Raw genomic sequence first — 27,464 nt, 5'->3', positions numbered from 1 at the left:
TGTAGCATGTTAACGTTGACATTCCATTGAATAGCGGCAAATTGAATTTATTTAGTACTTAGTGGCGGTGTTTTGCGCTATCTAACTTGTATTATGATCAATAATTCTTAAAAAATGTCCCAAAAGTCAACAGTTTACGGCTGAAATAATTAAAAACAACAAAAAATAGTTTTAAAAAAGCAGTTAATATGTGTGTTACATACTTTTAATTTTTTTAACGTATAATAAAGAATATATTTCACAAAATAATCCATTCAAATGAGTCAAAGAAAACCAAGGCGCACGACTCACGCCGCTAGGAGGAGCTGGTGTAACAAGCTGCCATCAGAATGTACGGGAAATGCCAGAAGTTCTTTATCGTGTTTTTTTATTTACTGTCTCGAAGAGCTATTCAATAATATTCTGTAATAGGGATTTTTCCACATTGGTAGTGCCGTGGGTGGTTTGTCTTTTATCATTGGAATATAGTTAGATTCTTTTGGTATTAATGGTCTGTCTCTGAACGAACGGCCAGGATTCGGAATTGCATTAGACTCTTCTGTGAAGGGTTTTGAAAATGGATACTTAGGAGTTGTACTTGTATCACTCCATCCCGTTGAACGCTTCCTGGTATCAGGTGACCTGGCAGGAGAAATCGCAGGCTTAACAGCAGCCTTGGGATTATACAAATGGTCAACATTTTCTGGTAACTCGTCTTCTGTCTTTGATTTAGACGTGGGGGATGGGTTGACAGCACTCACTTTATTTGATCGCATATCTGAAGTAGGAAGGCGTTCGTCTGAAAGAGTGGGTACGTCATACGATTTTTTTTCTTCTTCTTTGTGTGAAATTTTAGTTTCCGCCACCTTTTCTTTCTTCGAGTCGGAATTTTTTTCTTCACTCTCTCGAAGAGGTACTCCTTGATATATTCCATAGTTGCCCGTTAGCCTTATCGGTAATGCCGTAGATGGTTTGTTTTTTATCATTGGAATATAGTCAGATTCTTTTGAGATTAATGGTCTGTCTCTGGTCTGTCTGTCTTTCAGATGGTCTCGATTTGAAATTACATTAGGAGATGTGACAGGCCATCGAGTTGAATGTTTCGCCATATCAACTGACTTGGCCAGAGGAATCACAGGTTTAACAGCAGATGTAGGGTCATACAAATGGTCGAAACTTTCTGGTAACTCATCTTCTGCCTCGGGTTTAGAAGTGAGGAATGGTTTGTCAGCACTCACTTTATATGATGGTTTATAGTTATCGACTGAAGTAGAATAGCTTTCATCAGATATAGTAGGTGAGTCGAGGTTTCCCACTCTTGCTTTGAACAATTCTTTGTCGCTTTCATATGATTCCGTTTCATCTTCTTCTGATATGTTTGGGTTGTATGAAAAGGTATGTTTAAGAGCTCTCGCTCCTGCTTTAGTTAAAATTCCTCGATTATCTGAGTCATTTTCAACATCCAATGCATTATTACCTTCAGCAATGACCGTGTACAACTCGTCTTCTGAAAAATGTTTTAACCTCTCCAGTAATAGTCTGTTATTCTTGTTCAACATCGAGGAAGACACCTCTATATCTTTTAAAAGAATTTCAGCAATTTTCAATTGATCTTTATTCGAAATCACCACATTTGATTTTGACGTGTCTCTTCCATCGCGTGGTGTTGCAGATACTTGGTAAAAACTTGCATCCACTGGTTCCAGATATCTGCTTGCTACTTCACCAAGTCCTCTCATGGTCATTGGGGGTTTCCTTAAAATGTTTCGATCATCTTCCGCCAGTATTTTGATTTCTTTCAACCGTTCCTGGAGTTCTGAAAGTGATGTGTATATCCAGGTAAGAGTATTTAAGACTTTACCTTCATCATACGAAAAGTTATTTTCCGAAGGTGTATTCTCTTCCTTATGATACTTTGAATTACCATGTCTTTTAATAATGTCTCCAGTTAATTTTGCTAGTCTTCCATAGACCTGTCCTAGAACTTGTAAAACTTCCTTGGTTGACTCAAGATACCGGTTTTTCACAATATTTGATGTTTTTTCTCCATCGCAAGAACAACCAAAGCAAGCAAAAGCAAACAACACAAAAATCAAACGCATTTCTATGGCCATTTTCAGCAAATAGTCAATTCTTCAAAATGCGAAAACCTGCCTCTTGCCTCTATTAAAATGGATTTAAATAGGAAATTTCAGTTTTTATTACCCATAACATCGCACAAATCGGTATTACTTTGCAACATTTAAGCATTGCCCAACAAAGGATTGCGAAAACAAAAAGAATATTTTCTGCGAATAAAAAATGTAGAGATTCCGAAAAGATTTTTTATTTATTTTCCTTATTCCTCTAAATGTTTTTGTATACAAGTTATTACATGATTTACGACTATCAGACTAGGCACATGCCTCTAATATGGTAGTCGATTATAAGGCTGATGCAAGCTTGAATGAAAAAGATTAAGAAAGAGACGCTCCGGTGGTTAAGACATCTCCAATGGTGAACGGAGAAAATAGTGTAAGGTGAATATATATAGTAGAAAAAGTCGGCGTCGCCCGAGAAAGGTAAAGCACGATCAAAAACAGCCCCGAAGATGACATAAGCCCTGACCTAAATAATTTTCTTCCGGACCTCCTGTTAAAAGAGTTAATGTTAAAAAATACTGATTCAAATACTTGGGTCCGGCCATGTCAAGATTTCCAATAACAGAAAAGTATGTATGTGAATGAAACAAGCAGTGTGTGCTAAGACAGAGCTGTTTGGCGGTTTATCCTCTCTGCCTATCCCTGCAGAGAAACGGCGTGGCGGACAGCTATTTAGTGTAATGTCAAAATATATAGCAATAATTTTGTATTCCCAGATACCCGCATTCTCACATATTCGAAATGTACATTTTTTGTTGCTTTCATAAAATGGCAATGTCAAAATACTAATTTAAGTTATCTGTGCGTTATTCATGCGTGAAATCTGGTTCAATGAACTCAAATTTGCTTTGAATTTAAGTTTGATTTTCCAAATTGTAAGAGATTGTTTGAAGAATTCAGACCTTTTAAAAATACCGATTTCGGTTCCGTGTCAGTCCCGCGTAACTCTGGTTCAATGAACTCGTAAAACTAGGATTTGCTTTGAATTTGGATTTAATTTTCAAAATTGTACATTTTTCATAGTGATTTATTTTTGGGCTACTACGCCGTGTTGCGCTACCTCTTTCTTTGGCCAATGTTTCCATATTCAGGGCAGATGTGTACACTGGTGATGGACACTGCAATGCTGTCCGAAACGTTGGCTAAAGAAGGAGATAGCGCAACACGGCATAATACCCCACAAATACATTACTTTTGGCTGTGAAAATCTCAAATCATATCTTGGAAATGATTGGTAGAAGGATTCCGACAAGCGATGAAGAAAATTATTTTAATTGTATTTTCTAAATTGGAATTATAATATCCCGTGATTTTTCACGGGTCAGAGCGTCTGCTTCTTGATTCCGGTGAATTTATCTCTCCTTTGACACAGTAATGAATAAAAAAAAATTCCACTTTATTAAATTTCTTTGTCAAACACCACGGAACGAAGTACGTAATCTCTTCTGCAGGGCTAAAAGTGGAGCCTGTTGATTGAATTAATAGCAGAACCTTTGGTTTTCCTCCAGAAGCATGTTAAGCTCAGTTTAATATTCAGAAAGCATCTCGTTTGGAACCTTCTTTCTAGGATTAACATTATTCATGAGAAAATGTGCACTTTTTAAAATCTTAAAGCCGAGGGTGAATTTTTTTTTGCTTTAATTCAATTATTGCGAAAAGGGTGCGCTAAAATGATATAAAAATAAAAAATATTTTTCATTCTTTTTCCGTCAAAAAATCTATTTATATAAAGACTAGCTGTGGATTTTTCTGTAGGCCTTAAGATATACAATTTTGTAGTAGATTATTTTGATGTATCTCATAAGGTTTAGCCAGCGTTAGCAATGTAAGCGTTCGAAAATATTTATTTACGATTTGATTTCAAAATATCGATTTTTCTCTACTTTTTATAAATATAATAAGCACGTATTATACATAAAAACCTTCCGGAAGAAATTCTCTAAATGATAGAGAAAACTCTGTCGAAATTCCTTGCGGAGTTTAGAAGAACTAAGCGCACAAACAAACAGTCGCGGAAAGCGACTTAATTTGATACTATTTAGAGAGGAGTGTCTGCGGCGAGCGTTGTTGGTTTGTTTTTTATTACAAATCTACAGTCTTATTCCAAGACTGATGAAATTTAACACACTTAAATTTCCAAAAAGAGGAAGGTCACTGTTTACATTAGATTTAAAAAAAACTCTGTGAAAAGCCTGGGAAACGCCGGGGACTTTAGCATGTTCTAGATAAAATCTACTATTTCTTTAAAATTTTAGATATTTCGTACGTAGCTAAAATGTCTCGATTAATCTCGTAAAACTGTGAGTTTTGGCGTTGCGAAATTTGCGTAGCTTTTCTGTTTTGAATATTTGAATTAGCGTAACTTTCAACTCGCGTCAAAGTATTTTTTTTAAATAGTTGACAAGTTGACAATAAAACTAAGTCACTATCCGCGTCTGTCTGTTTGTGCGCTTAGTTCTTCTAAACTATGCAACGGAGTTTGATAGGGTTTTCACTATCATTTAGAGAATTTCTTCCGGAATATGTATATATATAACATGGATATTATATTTATGGGTACGTGTCAGTTAGTACAGCATGATAACGGATCGTTTCTACGACAAGATTCTTGTTTTCAACACCTTGAATGCGGAATGTTTTTTCGGTATTTATGTCTCCTCACTCCTACTCCTAACTTTCCTCAAAAAGACCCTTCACATAGCATCCCCAAAGATGACAGAGTAAGACATGATTTTCTCCAGTTTATATTATAAAAAAATACAAATAAACACTAGAAATTAAAAAATATTGAGAACAACCTTTTGTTTGCAAATATTTTAAGGCAATTTGAATTTATGTACTTGCCTATTATTCACAAATGGTTGGAAATAAATAATAACAAAATATGCGATAAACAATATTTTGTAACAATGGATCATTTTCCGGGCACAAGCCTCAAATCATAATATAAATTTCTATAATAATAAATAAAAATATAATAAATGGTTATCCGGAAACTAGTGCATACTAGAGGTGGGTACTGTGAGTACTTTTCGTTACTGGGTACAGTGAGTACAGGTACAAAAAAATACCGGTTACAAAATACTAGGATTAATTAATAATAAGTAACTGGCAGTTAAAAACCCGCTCCGCGGGTTTTTTTCTGCTAGGCCCTGCGGGCGGCTCTTAGTTGGGCTTCGCCCATTTTAGGTGATATTAGCAACAGTTAAACATGACGTTGGCTTCATGAGAACGGGCCGTTTTTACGACTCGTTTTTGTGTAAGTCGGCTCGTATGTGGAACGAGCTATCGGCATCTGTTTTTCCTCCCTCCTATAATCCGAGCCTCTTCAAGGCCCGCATTAACAAATCCCTTCCTACAGCCCCTACCTTACTCCGCCTCACAACGCCGCCCAACCGGGTGGTGACATAGTTCCCCTGTATGTGCACTGCACAGGCAGGGACACTCTTGTGAGGTGTCACATTAAAAAAAAAACAAAAACAAAAAAACAGTTACATTTAATAGATAGATATTAGGACATTCACAGAGAGAGGGTGAGTATATATATTGTTAAAACACGGAACAGGAAGTTAATAAGTTAATTGATAATAACATGCTAAATTTACGCATAATAAGAATGACAGTTGTTTGAATAAATGAAATTTTACGTATTTGTGATGGATTATTTCAAATGAAACACTATTATTGACTACATGTCTACAACTGATATTAACTGTTATCTTAGGTACCTAATATAATTAGCTCATAGGAGACTTGCAGTGCTTAAATATGTGTTACAACCGTCAATGTCTATAAGTTGAATCAATATCGTTTAGTTTGTCACAATTAAAGATAGTTAAAACAAAGTTGACTTAAATAACACAGGTCTGCAAATTGACATTTTTTTAAAATGGTAATGGTTGAATTATATGTATTTCAGTATGCTGAATTCGAGAATGCCATCCATTTTGACCCATCACGTAAGGATTTTCCGCAAAGTGGAAATTAAAATATAGGCAAAACTCGCCTTACACTACTTCTGTAGGGAATGTTCGAAAGAAAAAATCATAAAATTATACAAATTTAATTAATTTTAAGTCATAATATATTTTATTTACATTATATACAGTCATAAATCTTTATAACATCTGCTTTTTTTAGTTTGGAAAAGAACATTTTTCTTATTAAAAGTACTTACTAAAAATGCCTGTTTAAAATAACTATAAAAAGTACCTATTAAAAATACCTATCAAGAATACCTGGTAAAAGTACCTATTAAAAATACCTGTAAGTAAAAAATACTTAGTCCCAGTATAAAATACTTGTGAGTATTTTGGAACCAGGTATTTTGGAGATTTGTCACAAGTACAAAGTATCGCATGAAAATACCCGGTACTTTTACTGGGTACAATAAATACGCCTCTCTTCTAGTACACAGAGAACCCAAAAAAATTATTCAATTATTCGATATAATTTTTTTCGGGAACTAAAGGGGTAAAAAAAAAACCAACATATTTTGAAAGACAATAAACAGTTGATGGTAACCCATAGCGACCATAAGCGACGGTTTTTTTTTTAAATTTGACTTCGAATCCAACATCGGACTATATTTACTCGAAAACGAAAGTTTAAATAAAATAAAAATTATGCCACGAAATCGACTACAAATGTGATTGATGATGCAGTTTCAACAGATGCCCACTCGTACCACTAGTTTCCGGACACCGTGTACCTATTGTATATTGTTTAATGTAAATGAACCACTTGCGTACAAAGACAATATAGTCGGATAAAGAATAATAATAATAATAACATGGCATTTATATAGCGCAGTTTAGTGTCATTTCACTTCAAGTGCGCTTAACTACTCGTATAACAAACTTAAAAAATGGTAATTCAGTATTAGTGGTTCTTAAAATTATTCCTACAGTGCACCTTACCCAATACAGATCTAATATTATAACACTAAATACACTGTTTATACAAAGTGATGACAAAACTTAGAATAACAATAACAGCAGGACAGGACAAAACAAGAATATTAAAACTAAAGCATAATATAAAACAGGAGGCAGTTTGTGCTCAGAAATGAGAATTTTCTGAGAAGACACTTTAAAAATAAATAACCTAACAATATTTTAAAATGTTACTTATCTAATGATTCTAAACTTGGCTAGCAGAGGAATTGATCCCACGCCGCTTGGGTCCGACACATTTTTCACGAATTTTAACATTTTTTCAATCCAAGCATTTGCTCTAACCTTTGCACTAACCTATCGACGTGAATACAATAAAACGATAAAACTACGTGTTTTGACAAAAAAAAACAATCAGCCTTACTAATAATACGTTGCGTGCATAGACATATGAATATTAGTAGACCTGCCCTAAGTGATTAAAAGCGTATTATCCCCACTCCCCATACCGGTTCCATTGGAGCCGGCTGTGCTCGCGTATGGCCTCAAGTGAAATTTGAAAACGTGAAGTCATCATTCTTGTGCGAACTATGGTTGAGGCATCATCGGTTCATTTTACGAAATAACATGGCAAAATGTTGACTTGTACTATGAAAACTTGTAAAAATAGATGTGAAAAAGAGAATAAACCCAATTGTCGTATTACATTCCATATATAAGCATTATTTTACTTTATTTTAAGCATATTCACATCGTATAATATAGATCAGTTTTAGAAACATATACTATCACATCAAGAAACGTCTAGACGCGAAACACAAAGCTGGTTGGTTGCTGGGAAGTAAATTATGAACATTTATAAAAGTGTCTTAACTAAATACTTAAACGAAATATTCGACTCTGAAAATAGAACCAAATTTTTTTGCCGAATTTGGTCTTCGCAAATTTGTTCATAACGTGGCGAGTAATTTGCGCTCCCATGTAAAAATGTCTATTCATTCAAAAGCAGATTTTACTTTTAAGAAGTAAATGGTGATATTATAATGCGAGATGCCTATTTACTGTCAGATTGATTTATTGACGAATCACAGTCAGCCTTACTCCCTTCGTTCTTCAACAGTTGATTTTACCCCTCGCCATTATCTTCTCGTCTATTAATTCCTATGTCTGTGGTTGCGTGTTTTAAAATAAACAACATATTAATACTAATAACACTTCACGTGTTTCAAATTTTACACAACGACAGATAAACAACCGTTAACGATACATAAATGGTTATTTATCAATTGTGTAAAAATAAAACGTGTTTATTAGTAAGGCTCAGTGTGTTTTACCCATGACGTCACTATTACTATTCTAGTCTAATCACTCTATTTTGTGAATATGCTGGAAATAGCTCACAAATCAGCAAGCAATAACGATACTGCATTGGTGATTTCTCGCAGTGATTTGCAATTATGTATTGAACTATTACAAAAAGATTACATTGAACTTTTGAAATGGTCTCACGACTCTGGTTTAATTATAAATGCCAAAAAAACTAAATTGGTACATATTAGATCACCCAATGCTAAGGCAAATATTATTACACCTGAAATAAATACACACACTTCAAATTGCTTACATGTTGGTATTCCTGCAATATGTACATGTGAAAATATTGAGCTGGTCACAGAGTATGTATATTTAGGTATTATTATTGATTGTTTTTTCAAATGGGACTTACAAATAAATGAAGTATGTGAACGTCTGAGATCTATTGTTAATAGATTATATAAATTAAAATTCTATGTTCCAATACGTACACTTAGAATAATTTATTTATCTAGCTGAATCTATTATAAGGTATGGAATCACAGCTTGGGGGCTTTCATGTAAAACAAATATAAACCATGTTCAATCAGTTCAAAATTCACTAGTTAAATTATTAGCTCATAAAAGTTTATAAGAACAAAGGCATAATGTTCCATACCTTTATCAGAATCTTAAACTTTTCTCAGTAAGATCAATTCTATGGTATAAAATTATATTTCAGCATATGAATAGCCCTATATACATAAATAGACTGGACCACACTTACAATACTCGTTTTACGTTAAATGAAGGACTAATTGTACCTAAGCATTTAAACAAATATGGACAAAGAACACTGGACTACATGATATCTAGTTGCTTAAATATGTTACCTGCTGAAATAAAAAAATGTACAAATGTAAAAACAAATATTATGTTGAAAAATTGGCTCGCTGAAAGAAATAGTTTGTATTAGAGTCTAATACAAACTATAGGTAGATAATATCACTGTTGTGTATATGTTTTTATATTTTTAAAACAAATTGTTATTTTTATTGTTATCACTGTTGTCATTAAGTAAAATAAGTTTTTATCTTTTTTAAATATTTTTTATGTGAAAAGTTGCCATCGACAAACTACTGAAAAGTAGTTTATTGGAACTTTTCTATTTTTTTCTGTATTTTTATTTTATTATTTACTGTAGGTAATATATATTTTTTTGTCTTGCTTTCTTTAAATAAAAAAAAAAAAGCGGAATAGGAGAAAATTAAAAAAAAAAAAAAAAAAAAAAACATTCGCCGCCAATTGCAAACTGTCGGTACTCGATAACACTGTCTTGATCATATGACATTTCAAAATCCGTCGCGCGTCCAGGCCTGTACTCTAGTAGACAATTTTTTTTTTTTTAAATCATCTATGTATTGCGATTGAAATTTTAAAACTAACAGGAAATTTGATGATTTTATCTGGCGCAAATTTTTGTTACTTAACCTTCAATTATTAGTTAACTTACCTATTTCTTCGATCGGTTAGTTGGTAGACTAATCCAAAGCGTCGGGTTACCGCTCAGGCGTCGCGTCGTGAGTTCAACTTCTTACCTATCTAAATAGGTACTCTATGGAAGTAGGATGAACTCAAAAATTACTCATAACCTAAGAATTTTTCTTTCTTTTTTAAAAATTGTTAAATTCAAAATGATATATTAAAAACATATATTTTGCTCGTTTTCATTTGTGTAATTTGTCAGTTAACTGCATAGAGGTACAATTAGAGGCGCTACTGTATACTAATGTCTCGTCGAAACGTGTTCCACTATTAGAACGCGATAAGCGGTGAGTGTCGACCGGATTCGGTAGTTTTAGTTAGAGCGTTGGGAGAGTTGGAGGTCAGTTGGGGGTCAAAAAGCGGAACCTATTTTTTCGCTTCATGTCTTATCTAAATATAAACATCAATGTTTAACTAACGGATGTCTATATTTTAAAATGTATAGTATTATGTTTTTTCAAACGTTAACACTTTTCATAGTAGTTTATAAAAAAAAGCTTTCATTTCTTAGGTCTTAAAATTCCGAGTGTCATTCTTGTTGAACCAAAAAATAAATTAAAATATCATGCAAGACGCTCATTTTTCGTAAATGAAAATATTGTCGGTATTTTTCAAAAAATAATTAAGTCGATGACGTAATATTTTGAATCGAGCCGCTGATGTATTCTACTCTCAGTATTTAATTAAAGCATCTGAAACATTTCTAGGCGACCAAATTTTCAAACCAAAAACACATGATTTTAAATTACTACGTGGTGCATCGCCTTAATCCAAATATGAAGTTTTGCTAAAAACTAATTAAAGTATTAAATGAATTCAATAAATAATCATTTAACAAACAAATAAAATACAATAAACTGTGAGCTAAACAATATGCCAAAATGTATGTCCCGATTTTAATCACTGGATTGTCTGACGTAATTATGTCAAAATAATGAATAAAGTTTCTTTCTTGGCAGAATTCGATTTTACAGTAATTTCGAACTTCAACCTCGTAATAAAGTTCAAACTAGTTTGACCTAAAAAATTATTTAATCTTGATAGAACTCTTTAACACCACTTTCCCTCGAAAACTGTGTTTTTCCAATGGTTTCCCGCCAATCTCAAGCAAAATCAGTCAAAATATTTTCATAAAACTGCTTTTCTGGGAGAATCATAATTCTTACACTGACACTCTTTACTCTATTTGCTGTTATGTTTTGAAACAAGCAGCTTTTTAAGAGGAAGCTACAAGCCAAAAATGTGTATATTCTTGGTATACATTATATCGTAGGTAATAAGCATTAAAATCGCTTGACAAACGGAGTCTAGAAACGTTCGATTTCAAGCAAAAAAATGTTTTTTTTATTTATTTTGCAAATAATTTTATAAGAAAGCAAAAAAGTTAATCAAGTGAAACTGTCACAGATAATTTTGGCTATAATACGGTATTTTTTAAAAGTTGTTTCCTTTATCGGTTCATACATTTCTATTGAAAAAATATTTCTTTTAGTAGTTTGCATTTATATTTTTTATTGAGTAATTTATTTTTTTATTTGTATTCTACTCAAGCGAAGCGATAGGAAAACCTTCAATTTATCTAAAGCATATTTTTGGTATTCATAATGTACACTAATTCGTTATCTTAATCTTAATTAATCAAAATAGTGATTTGGCATTAAGCTTCGCCTTAACAGAAAAACGAATAATTTGATTAGATTTTTAATAAATGTGCAATATTTTATACCAGTAAGTTTTCTTTATTAAAAAAAGTTTGCCGAGGAAACATGCACTTTTAGTCTTAAAAAATATAAATTGAATCGTGTCGTTTTTCCTGTCCGAAAGACAAACATAACCTCACATTCGAATCTAAAATTTTAGCTATGTTTAGTTTCACTTTAGTTCACCGAACACAAAACTAATAGAGATGTGTTGAGAGCGTGTCCGTTATGAGGTTAAATAAAGTAACGAATACACTTATTTTGATCTAGTACTTAAATAAACCACTCACAATAAACCGTTCACATCTAATCATAAATAAACCATTCTCGTTCCAACTGCTCCCAATGATCTGGAGCCAGTGAGACAATGGCATCCTCAAAATGGGGTATGTGTGAGGCTGAAGGTAGTGATGAAGAGAATGGTGGGTAAGTAACAGGAGCGACAAAACTACTTATCGACTCTTACTTAGTCTCACGTCTCATTTATGCCAGCCTTCCAAAATATCAAATTGACAGACTTCAATCAGTGTTTAATGCAGCAGCATGGCTCATAACCGGGGTTTCAAAATATTCGCACATTTCAGAACGCCTTCGTAACCTTCACTGGCTCAAGTGCCCTGAAAGAATCCAGTACAAACTGTGCTGGATGGTGTTTAAATCCATCAATGAAATGGCCCCACCCTACATCTCTGAACTATGCGTCACGGAATACACTGGTCTGAGGCAGTCAACTCAAAGATCAGCAACATCAGCAGCTGTAAGCAGACTGATGGAACCTAGGCGCAAGCCAAATACTACTGATCCGAGCCGAAGTCTTGGAATAAACTCCCTACGGAACTTAGATCTATAACAAGTCCAATAGAATTAAGGTCTAAAATAAAAACTTACGTTTTTAAGCTGACATACCCTCAAATTTAATATACCATTCCTGAGAGAAAGTTCAATTATATCCAATTTTCAAATTATATCCTAAATCCTATATCTAAATTTCGCTAATAAACAATTAGTTAAAGTGACCTACTATGTTATCGTACTGTAGTCTGTATATTATCTCCATATATACTTAGTAATAACATAGATCATTGTTCAAATGTATTATATACAGGGTGTATCGGCACGTACCCGACAAACTTTAACCAGCTATTCCTTAGCATATTTGGAGCAAAAAATCTTATGTGCACTTTGCTGTCCGGTAACGTTTTTTTTTTCAATAAAAAATTTACTATTCATATTTTCACCACATGTCACCACTGTTTTATCCTTTGTCAAAGTTTGAAAACCCATTTGGCAAATATTTTATTCGAATTCCGTTGAATAATGCACGTGTACCTATATTGGCGCACACTTACAATCACAACGAAATGGCACGGCACCATTCGTCTCATTTTTAACTATTATTATTTAGTGTGTGCGAAAGAGAAGAAGACGCTTTTTGACATACTTGCTTATAACAGCTGTTGAACACGAAACGCAATGCCAATGACAGTGATGTAGTGTGGAAATTTTATTTTTTTTTGTTTTTAATTGAAAAAAAATGCTACCGGACAGCAAAGTGCCCATAACATTTTTTACTCCAAATGTGCTAAGGAATAGCTGGTTAAAGTTTGTCGGGTTAGTGCCGATACACCCTGTATTTGTACAGCGCCCTTGAGATGATTTTGCACAAAAACGGCAAGAACTATACAAATCATCCAAATATTATTATTATTTTAAATACCTATCTTCCACCCTGGAACGTGCCGCAAATATATCTTACATTATTAAAATGATTAAATTTCAATTCTGGCATTATTTTATTTTTTAAATTGAGTGTTTTTCTTTATCACCCGCCTTATTATTAAGTTTGCGACAAATCAATAACAAAAATGACGAAATAATATGGCAATGTTCAATGACAGGGCTCACAAAAGCCACAAAAGTTTTAACTGACACATTATTGTCATGCGATATTGAGCACTTAAAAAATTTATTTTAGAGTTTAATATCGCATAATATTACCGAGTCAGATAATACATTGTTCCGAAGACACGATTTTCTACTATCCACATCTATACATTGGGCTGCCAGTTCGTGGGGAATTCTCTAAACTGCGGGAAATTCATAAGAATTTAAAAAGATCGACTATTTTATGGGGAGAACCTTAATGTGGGGAAAATGCGGGGATTCTACAATATGAGAACTGAAGTTAATAATTTCTTGAATATCCAACCACATTGAAAAATAATATTTACAACTACAAATGAAAATGTACTAAAAAGAATTTCGTTTTCTTTCAAAACAATTTACGAACAAAATTTTCATATAAGTATCAATGACAAAATAAAAACTATTTTAATAGAATGTTGTTACTTTTCGGAGGTAAGAATTATAAAGAACTGTCATTTTGTTTTCCCTAATTTTGAACATCTATTGTGGGTATTTTAGAACGTGTGCATTGGCAACACTGTCTCAATATTTTTACTGTTTAAGCTGCTGCCACACGCAAAGCTCACATCAAAAGTTAATGTACAGCGCATCATCTTTTCTACCGACACACGACGCTATCAAATATTTCTTCCTATGGTAGGAGAGGGGGTCAGTTGAATTCGAGAGCGGCCGAGGAACATAATTTCATCTGTCAAAGTGACAACTTTACTTACTGACAGCTTGAGTACGTTTTCGAAATGGATGATACTTGTCGCCTATTGCTGGATCTGTTGGACAGCTCATCCTCAGATGATGATGCCGCCAACTATATAATTATAAATGCTATTTATAAACTTTTTAGATTTTAAACAATCTGCGCATAAATAGCGCATTTTCACATAACCTGACATAACCTCTCCGTCGAATCAGGAAATTCGCAGTTCGCACGCCGATCGACGAAAGCGACATATAATAAATTATTGTAAAATAAACTTTCGTCCAAGCCGTCCAACTTTTATCAAAAAACCGAATGATATTACCATATAAACATACTGAGATTAAAAATATGATTAACTTTGAAAGGGCGAAAATTTGTTTACTTCAAATTCAAATATTGATTATATTTATATTTTAAATATATGTTAAGTATGTTTGCCAAATAAAGTTTTTTTTATGTTTCTAAATGTACTAGCACACATGAGACGATATGAGCTAACATAATAAATAAGAAATGCATTATTAGGCTGCTTATGTCATGGCTGTCAAAGGGAACACGGAACTTAGTTGGTAGCTCCGTAATTAAAATGACCCCCTCTCCATTTTACGGCGGAGAGGGGGACGCATAACTTTTCAAATATCGCGTCGGGAGCGGTTACGTAAAATTAATTCGGTTAGCGAAGTTCAGAACCACACTTATAGCGCGTTATCTTTTTACGTGTGTCGGGTCTGTATGGGATTGTATGGCGAGCGCTATTGTGCTTTATATTATCTGTTGATGTGAGCTTTGCGTGTGGCAGCACTATTATTGTGAGTGGTTTATGCTGCTGCCACACGCAAAGCTCACATCAAAAGTTAATGTACAGCGCATCATCTTTTCTACCGACACACGACGCTATCAAATATTTCTTCCTATGGTAGGAGAGGGGGTCAGTTGAATTCGAGAGCGGCCGAGGAACATAATTTCATCTGTCAAAGTGACAACTTTACTTACTGACAGCTTGAGCACGTTTTCGAAATGGATGATACTTGTCGCCTATTGCTGGATCTGTTGGACAGCTCATCCTCAGATGATGATGCCGCCAACTATATAATTATAAATGCTATTTATAAACTTTTTAGATTTTAAACAATCTGCGCGTAAATAGCGCATTTTCACATAACCTGACATAACCTCTCCGTCGAATCAGGAAATTCGCAGTTCGCACGCCGATCGACGAAAGCGACATATAATAAATTATTGTAAAATAAGCTCAAGTCGATTTCCAAAAATGTCGAAGGCAAAGGCGGCAAGGACCAACACCAGGGCAGGGAACGAGAAGAGAGCACGAGAGCTGACGAGAGCAAACCAGATTACCCAGGAAAACAATTGAAAACAATCAACAAACGAACATACTAGAAGCTTCTCTATGTAGGTATCAGGCCGTCCAACTTTATCAAAAAACCGAATGATATTACCATATAAACATACTGAGTTAAAAATATGATTAATTTTGAAAGGGCGAAAATTTGTTTACTTCAAATTCAAATATTGATTATATTTATATTTTAAATATATGTTAAGTATGTTTGCCAAATAAAGTTTTTTTTATGTTTCTAAATTTACTAGCACACATGACGATATGAGCTAACATAATAAATAAGAAATGCATTATTAGGCTGCTTATGTCATGGCTGTCAAAGGGAACACGGAACTTAGTCGGTAGCTCCGCAATTAAAATGACCCCCTCTCCTTTTTACGGCGGAGAGGGGGACGCATAACTTTTCAAATATCGCGTCGGGAGCGGTTACGTAAAATAAATTCGGTTAGCGAAGTTCAGAACCACACTTATAGCGCGTTATCTTTTTACGTGTGTCGGGTCTGTATGGGATTGTATGGCGAGCGCTATTGTGCTTTATATTATCTGTTGATGTGAGCTTTGCGTGTGGCAGCAGCTTTATTTATGGCCAATACATTACTTGCATGTGTTTATGTTCTATATCTGTGTCATGACTACATGACTAACACATCCAACCCAATGCATTACTAACACAATGTTGTTTCCCAATATCGGGGACTCCCTCGATCCAACGATCCTCAAACTGTTATGACGATAAATAAAGTAAGTATGTTACCAAAAAATGATATTAAGATTGTGGTTTTGCAATAAAATATATGTGATATCTTATTCGTAATCGCTGTCTAACTAAACGGCTACGCAATAAATCAATCAATAGAAATTATTATTATTTCACAAATTGATATATATAACTAACTAACTAACTAACCATCACGCCGTTTCCCCGCAGGAGTATGCAGAGAGGATGGACCGCCAAACAACTCGGTCTTGGCACACACTTCTTGCCTCACTCACAATCATACATCGTCTCATACATACTTTTCTATTATTCTGACTCTTGACATGGCCCGACTCGAGTATCTGATTCACTTGATCGTGACATGTCTTCCTCGGGCGTCCCCGACTTCTGCTACTATTCGCATTTGCATCATATATCCTCCTTACACTACTATCTTCGCTCATTCGCTCTACACAAAACATCTAAACGTCCCTTTCTTAATCTTACTCATTACGCTTACATCAGCCTTGCACTCTTTGCGGATCTCCACATTCCTCACACGATCAAATATGGTTTTACAACACATACGACTCAGGGACAATGAAATCTCTATCAAAATCCGTTTCGTAGTTTAAAAGAATAAAGAGCACAAACAGACAGACATTATTACATAGTAAAACACATTTACACTACATAGTAAAACATTTTTTTGATTCTCTTTTAAAGTTGCATCTACTCGAATTTCACTTATGTTTTCGGTAATGAATTAATGCAAATCTTGGAAGCGGAAATTAACCCACTCCTCCAAATCCGATCGAGCTGAAACTTGCCAGACGATGACAATGCATTCTATCAACCTTTGGTGGCAATACGCATAAACGCATTTCTCTAAAATTGGAAGACATTACAGCAGTTGATATTCGAAATAAATATCGGTCCTACAATCGGGATTTGGTTCATTTGTTAGCACCGTTAACTCGAACACTGGGGAGGAAGGTTCAATCCTTATACAATTTTTTTTAATTATTTATACACAGCGCCCTTGAGGTGTTTTTGCACAAAAACGGCGCTATACAAGTCATCCAAGTATTGTTTATTATTATATATATTTTTTTAAATATATCTTTTAATGAAAATAGTGTCAATAATGTCAACTTTACAAAGGGGAAAAAAAAACATTATTCTTCCATTTGAGGCTTTTACATTTCATGATTGTTAAAGTAGATAATGAAATAAACTGAGTACGAAATATATATTTCAGATTGCATTATCGTCTCGGTAGTGTCCTGGTGAATTTCCATTCCGAATCGAATCGTTGATTAAAGTAGCGCTTCAGTCGTGTTAAGTGACCAGATACCGGATCCGAATAGTCAGATACTTCCTCACCTTCCTTTCCAGTAACTTCTTCTTCTCCCCGTTGCCTAAAAACCCCGATTGGAGGTGCCATAGTCCCGCCGACTTTAACAACTGGGTCTCAAGTGCGGTATTCATATATTCATATATATCACTTATTATTATATTATTATTCACATTCTTCTTTAATTCGTCTATAGATTATAATGAAAAAATAAATCAAATAAATAATTCGCAGGAAATTGAAAAATTAAATCATGATATTGTAAAACTGTTTGAGAGTCTTGCGTTGCATCCGTCAACGGCGCTAACCTATAAAACCAGAACAAAAACAAAACTTTTGACAGTCAAGTTTACCTCTTTGGCGTGAAGGAGAGTGGTATATTTATGGCGTGAAGTTTTTATCTCGTTTGTATTTGTTCGATCATTGTATAATTTTGGTACAATCGGTTATGTGAAGTTTTCGATGTTTTAAACTGTGTAGGTACTCTAATTGTAATTGACATAGATCTGTCTACATTAATTTAATCGAGGTTCAGTTGAGTCATTTCGGATTTGACACAAAGAACAGGTTAAAACTAAGTGTAATTTCCATAATCTGTGCTTACTAAATATTTACCATTTTGTTGAAGTGTACTCGTAGTGTGACTGACAATGGAAGCAGAAAAAAATCATCAATTAGAGTCAGTTCTCCTGGCCTGCCAGTCCCCCGCAGACCTGACACGGCTCCGGGAGATGGACTCTCCCTCCTTACCCTTCATCACCTTGGCTTGCAAGCACAACCGGGCTGACTTATTGAAGTTGCTATTGAAGGATAACATCTCTGATGGTGCAGTTATTATTGTTCCCCGCTGGTGTTCTTTGGAGCAGAAAGATGATGGACACGATGCCGTGTATTACGCCATCCGCTCAAGCAATGTGGAGCTCCTTCGCACTCTCCTCGAGTCAGTAACTCCTGAACTCTCGGAGCGAATCCTCTCCGAGTCTTACGAGGAATTACTTTTGATCAATGTACTCTTATCAGAGGAAATGCATCTGTTTGTCCAATACAAGTTGCTCGATCTACGTTTCTTCTCCAAAGGCGACGGAGTGCTTCCTGTCACTTCCATAGCTGATATCCAAGAACGCGTCCAACTGCTTCTGGAAAATATAGCTCAAGTTAATACTTATACAGAAGTGGACAGTCACTTTTTATACACTGCCAAGTTTATAGCTAAGAATATCCACATACTGAAACATCAATTGAAGTCGACGTACAATATTTTACCCTGGGAAGAAATGGAGTTCTGCTTGGTGTGCTTTGTGTCCGCCCACATTAGGCGTCAAGAATTAAATTTATTTTATCTGTCCGTACTGAGGAAAGAGAGGTTACTAAAGGAATTGAACACGTTCGCTTCTGCTTTGCAAGAGTTAAATGAACACATCGTGTCTACAGATATCCGGGAACTTCGGAAATCGGTGATCCTTAGTCGCGAGAAGACTGCCGCTGCCATCAGCAGCAGATACCCACACTTGTACGCTGACTATAAGGAGGTGAGAGACATTTCTTCACTCCACATCATGAAGACATATCTAGACGCGGCCTTGCTGGCAGACCCTGCTTCTAGACTCGGCAGGTTGACTATCAAGAGAGTCCTCCAGGTGACGGGAGAGCATTTGAAGAACACATTGGACAGCCCCAAGCTCTCCCCAGCCGTGAGTGATCTTCTCCTCCTCTCTGCTCCTAAAGAAACCAGAAAAGTCCTGCGAGACTTGCGCAACTCTCTATCTCATCCACATCTAGATTTAAATGACGCTATACTATATTCTAACATCCAAAATGACATTAAAAAGATTGCACCTTTTATTACTGACATCACAAACACTAACAAAGTTGACAAATTAAAATGTATGCTGACAACGCTCAGTAATAGTGACAGTTTAGATGAATTTCATGAAATTGTAAATGTCTTTCGTAATGTTTGCATTGCCGATGTCCATGAAATAGATACAATTACAAAAGACCACCGAAACCTTATAGATCTTATTAGAAATATAGAAGATCAAACTCCATATGAGAAGAATCTGTTTGCTGAAATTGAAGATATCCTCAAAAAATCCAAAATACAACATAATTTAACAAAGGTAGACTATGCCTTTTTAAAAGTACTAGTACAAATGTCTTCCTATTTTTATGGTAACAGAACAAAAGCCGTTGGCAACATCATAAGGGACAAGAAAATGACAGCTAAAAGAGCCTTAGCAAACCTTCCATTATATCAAGAAAATGATTCAGATAAAAGATACCTTTTGTTGGGTAGCCTATTAATCAAATTTTATATCAGCGTATCTTCTAGAATTAAACCAGTTATTGCTGTTCAAATTGCATATGCAATAGATAGAATTTGTTATACTGGAACAATTGACAAGGGTAATATAAAATGTATTGATGAATATAGTAGACAATTATTATTGGATAAATTCACTAAGAATGTAAACAGACAGGAAACATCAAGCGTTAAAAACTGCAGCGAGTTAATTGGCAAACAGCTCACTCTCATATTAACAGAACTGGAGAATACCATAGGGACTGACAGAATGTGCGGTCAGTTATATGAGCATCTTTCATTACTCTATAAAGATAAGACTATAAATAGATTTGTGATGGAAGGCCTTGTGCTGGATACCATGTCCCTTCTAGATAGTGCCAAATGTGTTCCCAACAATGGGCTGTATCTAGATGGGGACATGCCTCTGTTGAGCGGTAAGTGCTTACGGAACCACTTGGCTCACGGGAACACCTTGGTAGACATTCTGCCTACTAATGCTTGGTCCGCTGTGCTCTTAAATGCCGTGAAACTTACTGAAAGCAAAGACCTTTTACTGAACTGTAAAATAGGGAACATTTTAAAACACAATATAAAACAATTGAGACAGAGATACGAGCGGGGCTTATCTATTCTTGACAAACAGAAGGAAATGTGGAAGTCTCTGCTTGACGGGAAATTTGACAAATTCGCATTTGGAATCGCCGGAGGAGTTGATATATGTTCAAGAACGGAAGATTTGTCAACTACGCTCCACTATGCTGCGCGGGGACCCAATATTGAAACTATTAAGTTTTTGACTAAACAAAAAATGATTAACACTGAATCGAGAGATGTCGACGGTCACACTGCCCTGCACGTTGCCGCGACCTTTGGAAGGGATGTCACTGTGAAATTCTTAGTAGCGAAAATGGGAAATGCAATTAATCAAACTGATCATTCTGGAATGACACCGTTACACCTGGCTTCCCAAAATGGTCACAAAAAAACTGTCTTGACTTTGCTTTCACTGGGAGCCAAAACAACCATCAAAGATACTGGAGGAAATTCTCCTTTGTATTACGCCGTGTTAAACAATCACTTAGATGTGGTCAAAATTCTCTGGTTGAATGATGATACTGTGGATGAAAATTCTTTTTTTGGGGGCCATACTTCCCTTCACACAGCCGCAGAATTCGGTCATGTAGAAATAGTACAGTACTTGCTGCTACATGAAGCTGATGTCAATGCTAAGACTGTCAAAGGATCCTATCCATTGTATCTCGCAGCATGTAATGGTCACCAGGAGGTTGTCAAATCTCTGCTGGAGTATGGAGCGCATGTGAACCTTAGAGACTCCAAGGGTATTTCCCCTTTACATGGCGCAGTGCAAATGAACGATGAAGAAATCGTCAAGATCCTCTTGGAAAAGGGTGCTTTTGTTAATAACGGAGATGTGACATACAATCACACCCCCTTCCACACAGCTGTTTTAAAAGGCAATGCATTAATCGTAGGTCTACTGCTACAACAGAAAGCAAACGTCAATGCTAGAAGAAATGATGGTCGCACCCCGCTTCTTTGCGCGGCTGAGGGTGGACATGCGGATATAGTTGATCTCCTGTTGCAGAATGGCGCTCCGGTGGATAGCAGAGAAGTCACCGGATTATCGGCGTTACACATTGCTGCTCTGCTTGGCCATGCTTCTGTTGTAAAGACTTTAATCCAAAGAAGGATCGACATCCAAACCCAATCTACATGTCAAATGACGGCATTGCACCTGGCTGCACAAGAAGGTCACCAACAAGTGGTGGACATTTTGCTAGCTGCAGGAGCGAATGTACATTCTGTAAATGATAAGGTTTTGACTGCTCTGCATCTCAGCGCCCTATATGGTCATGAAGCAATTTCAGAGGCATTGATTGAAAAAGGAGCAGAAGTAAACTGTAAAGACAGCAGTGATAATACACCTTTACATGTAGCTGCTACTAGACCTTGTAATCACAAAACTGTTCAGATGTTGCTAAAGTATGGAGCCAAAGCTGACGAGAAAGGAGAGCTTGGTAAAACAGCATTGCATTTTGCATCGTTTGGTGGAGAAAGTCTAACAGTAAAAGTATTGCTCCAAGGAAAGGCTGATGTTAACGCCGAGGTCAACGGCGGTAGTACCGCGTTGCTTATGGCTGTCGATGGGAATCACAAGGCAACTGTTGAGATCTTGTTAAAGTATGGAGCAAATGTTAACCACTTGAATTCTGCACATTTTTCAGCATTATGCTATGCAGCAAGGAATAACAACAAGGACCTGTTAGACATCTTGATTGCCAAAGGAGCGGATGTTAACATTGGACGAGGTCAACTTCTTTTAACTGCAATTAAAGCAGGGCATATACTTGTAGTTGAAGCTTTGTTGAAGAATAAAGATGTTGACCTCAATATTACAGATCACGATGGGTCAAACCTCTTAAACACGGCTGCTGTAAGTGGAGAGGCGTTAATAGCAAAGGCGCTCATAAAAAGAGGTATTAACTTTGCAGATTGCATGCAACAACACCCTTCGCCTCTATTCAATGCAATGTCGTACGGACATACAGAGTTTGTTGAAGTTTTACTAGAAAATGGAGCCAATGTCAATCCCGCGGATTCTAATTTATCACCACTGTATCACGCAATCGACATGAATAAACCAGATGCTATGGAACGGTTACTCCACTGGGGAGCAAACCCTAATATCAGAGATTCGAAGAATAGAACGCCGTTAGAGCTGGCAGTTGGTAATGCCCAAATTCCAAATACATTAATACTGCTACAGCAAGAGGGTGCTAGGATTAACGAGAGAGGCACTGATAACTGGACATTACTGCATATCGCAGCTCAAGCGGGTAATCTTGAAATAACGAAACACTTGGTAGACCGAGGAGAAGACATACATGCTAGAAACAAACAAGATTATAAACCAATCCACATAGCTGCTATGCATGGCAACCAAAACATATTGTCTTACTTCTTGGAAACTGGAATGAGCATTCATGATCCGGGATATGCTGGCTGTAGCCTGATGCACTGCGCCTCTCTAGGAAGGCATCTCGCTGTGGCTCAATTCTTGATAGACAAACAGGTTGATATTAATTCCACTTATTTAAATGGCTTCTTGCCTATTCACTGTTCTGCCGAACTGGGACACACAGAGATGGTCAAGTTGTTATTGCATAGCGGTGCTGTGTATGATGCGACGGACAACTTTGAAAGAACTCCTGCAGATTTGACAGAAAATCGAGATATAAAAGAATTGTTAGAATCAATTGGAAAACTATTTGAGGCCGTCAAAAAAAATGATGCTTTGATGGTTGACATTTTGGTTAACGACTTGGCACAATATGTAGATGCGAAGAGTTCTGAAAATTCAACACTTTTACACATTGCCTCCTGGAAGGGCTTTCAGAAGGTGTGTGACATTTTGTTGAAGAGCAAAGCCAATCCCAATGCTGTTGGGAAGGGTGGCAATTCTCCTCTGCATTACGCATCCAAATACTCTCATCCAGCAATAGTTGAATCTTTGTTGAAAAATGGCGCAGTGCATAACCTCAAGAGTGACAATATGAAGACTCCGTTGGATTTTGCTACACAAAAAGATATAAAATATTTACTGCAAATTGTTGCACTCTGTTTCCGGAAAGTAAGAACCCGCAATGTTAACGTGATTAAAGATATAACCAAAATAAGGGATGTAGAAATCATAAAGGCGGTGATGAAATGTCAGGACGCCGATGGCAACACGCTTGTGGTTGTTGCTATGAAATATGATTTCCCCGACGTAGACCAGTTAAAGCAGGTTTCACAGGCAAATGTTCGCAACATTTTATTCAGGTTTGAATCAATGTTTAAGGTTGAAAGATTCACAGAGGCCATGGATATTATAAAACAGCTGCTAAATAACAGACTAGAAATATTGGGGGAGGAAAATCCAGGAACGCTGGATGTTCAATATGATATAGCACTACTGTTATACAAGCAGAGTAAATATTTTGAAGCCATGCCCATGTTGGAAGATATCTATCGGAAGAGAGTGGAAGCATTTGGTCCTCACAATCCTGTCTCCCTGAAGACCAGGAATACTCTGGCTTTATTATTATACCATCTGGGAAGGACAAAAGAGTCATGGGAAATTTTAAAGGAAGTTATGCCGAGGCAACGGGAATTGCTGGGCGAGGAGCATGAGATCGTTTTACAGACTAAAACCATCGCAGGGGCTACGCTTGTTGCCCTGGGGAAGCATGAAGAGGGCTTGTGTTTGTACACGCAAGTCTACAAAAGATATAAAAACACACTAGGTGCCCATCACCCTTACACTCTTGAGCTACAAAATCATATTGCCAGTGTGTTACTTGCTCAAGGCAAGCTCCATGAAGCCTTAGCTTTGTATCGAACCGTTTATGAAGCCTCGAAAAAAGTTTTAGGTTTAAATCATTCAGAGACACTCATAGCCAGGTGCAATATGGCAACTGTTCTTATGGGCCAACAAAAACTTGATGAAGCTTTGCAAATCTATCAGGAAACATTAGATATTCAGGAGAAAGTGTTTGGGCTCAATCACGAGCACACTGTTCGTACTCAAAGTCAAATGGCGCGGCTTTACCTCTGTCAGAATAATGTGCCGGATGCCCTGAGGGTTCACAAGGCGGGGCTAAATTGGAGGAATACCATTCTTGGACCCAACCACCAAGATTTCACAGTTCTGGATGCACATATAGATTATCTGGGTAAATATTTAAAATCAGTATCGGATTTTGATGTCAGCTATGTTCCTCCTTGTGATGTTAATTTACTAAAAGCCGCCAGCTTAGGGGATGTGGGCGAGGTTTGTAGTTTAATTGAGAGTGGATCAGATGTGAACACTACAGAGGGCGAGGGTAGAACCGCCCTGCACTTTGCCGCCACCGTGGAGATCGCAGAGCTGTTGCTGGACAGCGGAGCCGACGCTACTGCCATGTCACTAAAGGGGTTCACCCCCCTGCACCACGCCACGTCCCGAGCTTGCGGACAAATGGTCCGTCTCTTGTTGCAGAACGTGAAAAAGACCAAACCCAGGGCCTACTATAAGTTTATCAATACTAAAACTGTAGTGGGAGGTTCCACAGCTCTGCATGTTGCCGCTAAGAAGGGCGTCACTGATATTGTGAGTTGCCTGTTGGAGCAAGGTGCGTGCTACAACATTCGAGACGGAAGCGACCATCGCACGCCTCTGCAATGTTCTTGCAGTCCCTCTGTCACCCGACTGCTGCGTTTAGTCGAGGAGATGTTTGAGATGGCAGGACGGGGCGGTACTGTGCTTCCTCAGGGAGACGAGAGGCATTTGGCGATTGTGATGAACTCGAGAGATACAGAACACAGAACTCCCCTGCAAATGGCTTTGGTTAATGGCCACACTGGCACTGCCAGACTTCTTGCTGGGCTTTTAAAAACTCAAACTAACTCCATCTCGTCCTACACTGCGAGTCTACTATAGAAATTGTAGACTTGAAAAAGAAAAATGCCAGCTCATAAAACATTGCAAATAGAAGGAAAAAACCTACACATTTTAGATGGTGAAAAATATCTGGGACTACAAAATCACATCATACAAAAACTTAAAGAAAAAATGATTCCACTAATTGATGTACATATTTGGTAGAATAGACCGTCTTCTACCAATACAAGTAAAGAGGGGATTATTCTTCAGTTTAATCCAGTCCCATCTAAATTATTTACTTGAAATATGAGGAAACACATACATTACATATTTATGCGACCTACAACTGATACAGAATAAAGTTACAAATAACTTTGTAATTATAACCCCACCAAAAAAGTACACCAAGAAACTATATTACTGAAAATCAGAAAACTGTATGAATATAACGCATGCTTATTAATCTACAAAATCCAAAATGGATTTATACATACGAACACAACTTTTATAAAAACATCACAAGTACATGAACACTACAAATAACTATACACACATTCAGCAAAGTCTGAAAGTGGTAAAAGAAACATCGGCCACAAGGATGTACACAATCTCCTACCCAATAGTCTGACGTTCAACTCAACCATTTGGAATCCATTTTTCAATATTCATGAAAAATCTATCGAGCGAATCCAACATAAATTATAGATTAGGTATTCCTATAGAAAACATTAACTACACCTCACTGTTGAAAGTCATGGGCCTTGCCACATTAAAAGATAGAAGAATATGTTCTGATCTATTTTTTCTTTATAAAATTGTTAATAACATGTTTGACTCCCCTGAACTCCTCAGGCTGATTGACTTTCATGTGCCTAGTAGAACGGTTCGTCAGAAGGTACCTTACCATTGTAACATCGCAGGTACGAAAGCAGAATTAAATTCAGTAATGAACCGACTGCACAGTGCAGGGAATAAATATAACATGAACACCAACGGTACTGAATGTCTATCAGCCTATAAAAACATTGTTATTAAATCTGTATGTCTATCTTGATGGCTTTGTAATGTTTATAATTTTCAATATATCTAAAGTTATAGGAATGTGCATCCTATAGTTTACTCTGTTTGTTGCTTTTAAGTTAATATTTTTATACTCGGTACATATTTTAATTGTTATATCTATTTTACTCTCTGATTATATCAAATGTATTTTTAATTGTATCATATGTAAAAGCCCTAGTACAAACAAATAAATAAATACAAACAAATAAATCAGTAAATAGAGTGAATATATTTAAGAAAAAACTGTTTGCTTTTAAGATCAGCGAGCAAAATTAAAACTTACTTATGTAAGTTAGGTAGTAAAATGTACTATGTTTGTTTTGTAGTAAACAATAATATTTTTATTTTTAATCTGTACTTTTAAGTTAAGAAAGTGATATGTGTATATTTCTTACATTCAAATATTGAGAAAATTGTACTAAGAAAGTACCTACCCTACTTGCTCCAGAAAATCTGGTGATAACAAAATAAAGGCATACAGTTTGGTATTGCAGCTCAGAGATTATATTAAATCCAAAATTCAATTACACCTCTTTGACACTAGTTTTTCGAGCACCTTTTTATTGAAATACTGGTAGAGGTAAGGTAAGCACAGCATTCCCACCTGACGTCTATATTCTAAAGACCGCAAACAATCCATTGAGAGATTGGAATTTATCAAAAGGAGAGCGCATTTCTGCAATTAAGAGTTTTCAGGTATGTGGTGGAGAAGGCCAGAGACGGCTACCAAACTCAACAATGGGGCACACTAACAATTTGTACAGGGTTTGTTAAGCAATTGTGTAGTTAATTTTATAGTACTTCCAACCATATGGAGCCAGTGAGACTATGGCATCCCCAATTGGGGTAGGTATAGAGAGAGTAAGGTTGGGATGAAACTGGCTGTTCCGATCTGGTCACCTAACACGGCTAAAGCTATTTCTAGCAATATTTCAATTTTGAATGGTGGTTACAGAGGTTAACAGACCAATCTTTACACAGCAGGTTGAAGCGAGGAAAAACTGTATAATCTCGACATTTTTTTACCATTTATATAAATAAAAATGTACCTAAATGTTTGTTTGTTCAAAATCTTAAATCTC

The sequence above is a fragment of the Hesperophylax consimilis genome, chromosome 28 (genome assembly GCF_061612785.1).
Source record: "Hesperophylax consimilis isolate HC1 chromosome 28, BYU_Hcon_1.0, whole genome shotgun sequence".
NCBI classification, from domain to species: domain Eukaryota; kingdom Metazoa; phylum Arthropoda; class Insecta; order Trichoptera; family Limnephilidae; genus Hesperophylax; species Hesperophylax consimilis.
This window is presented reverse-complemented; position numbering follows the sequence as displayed.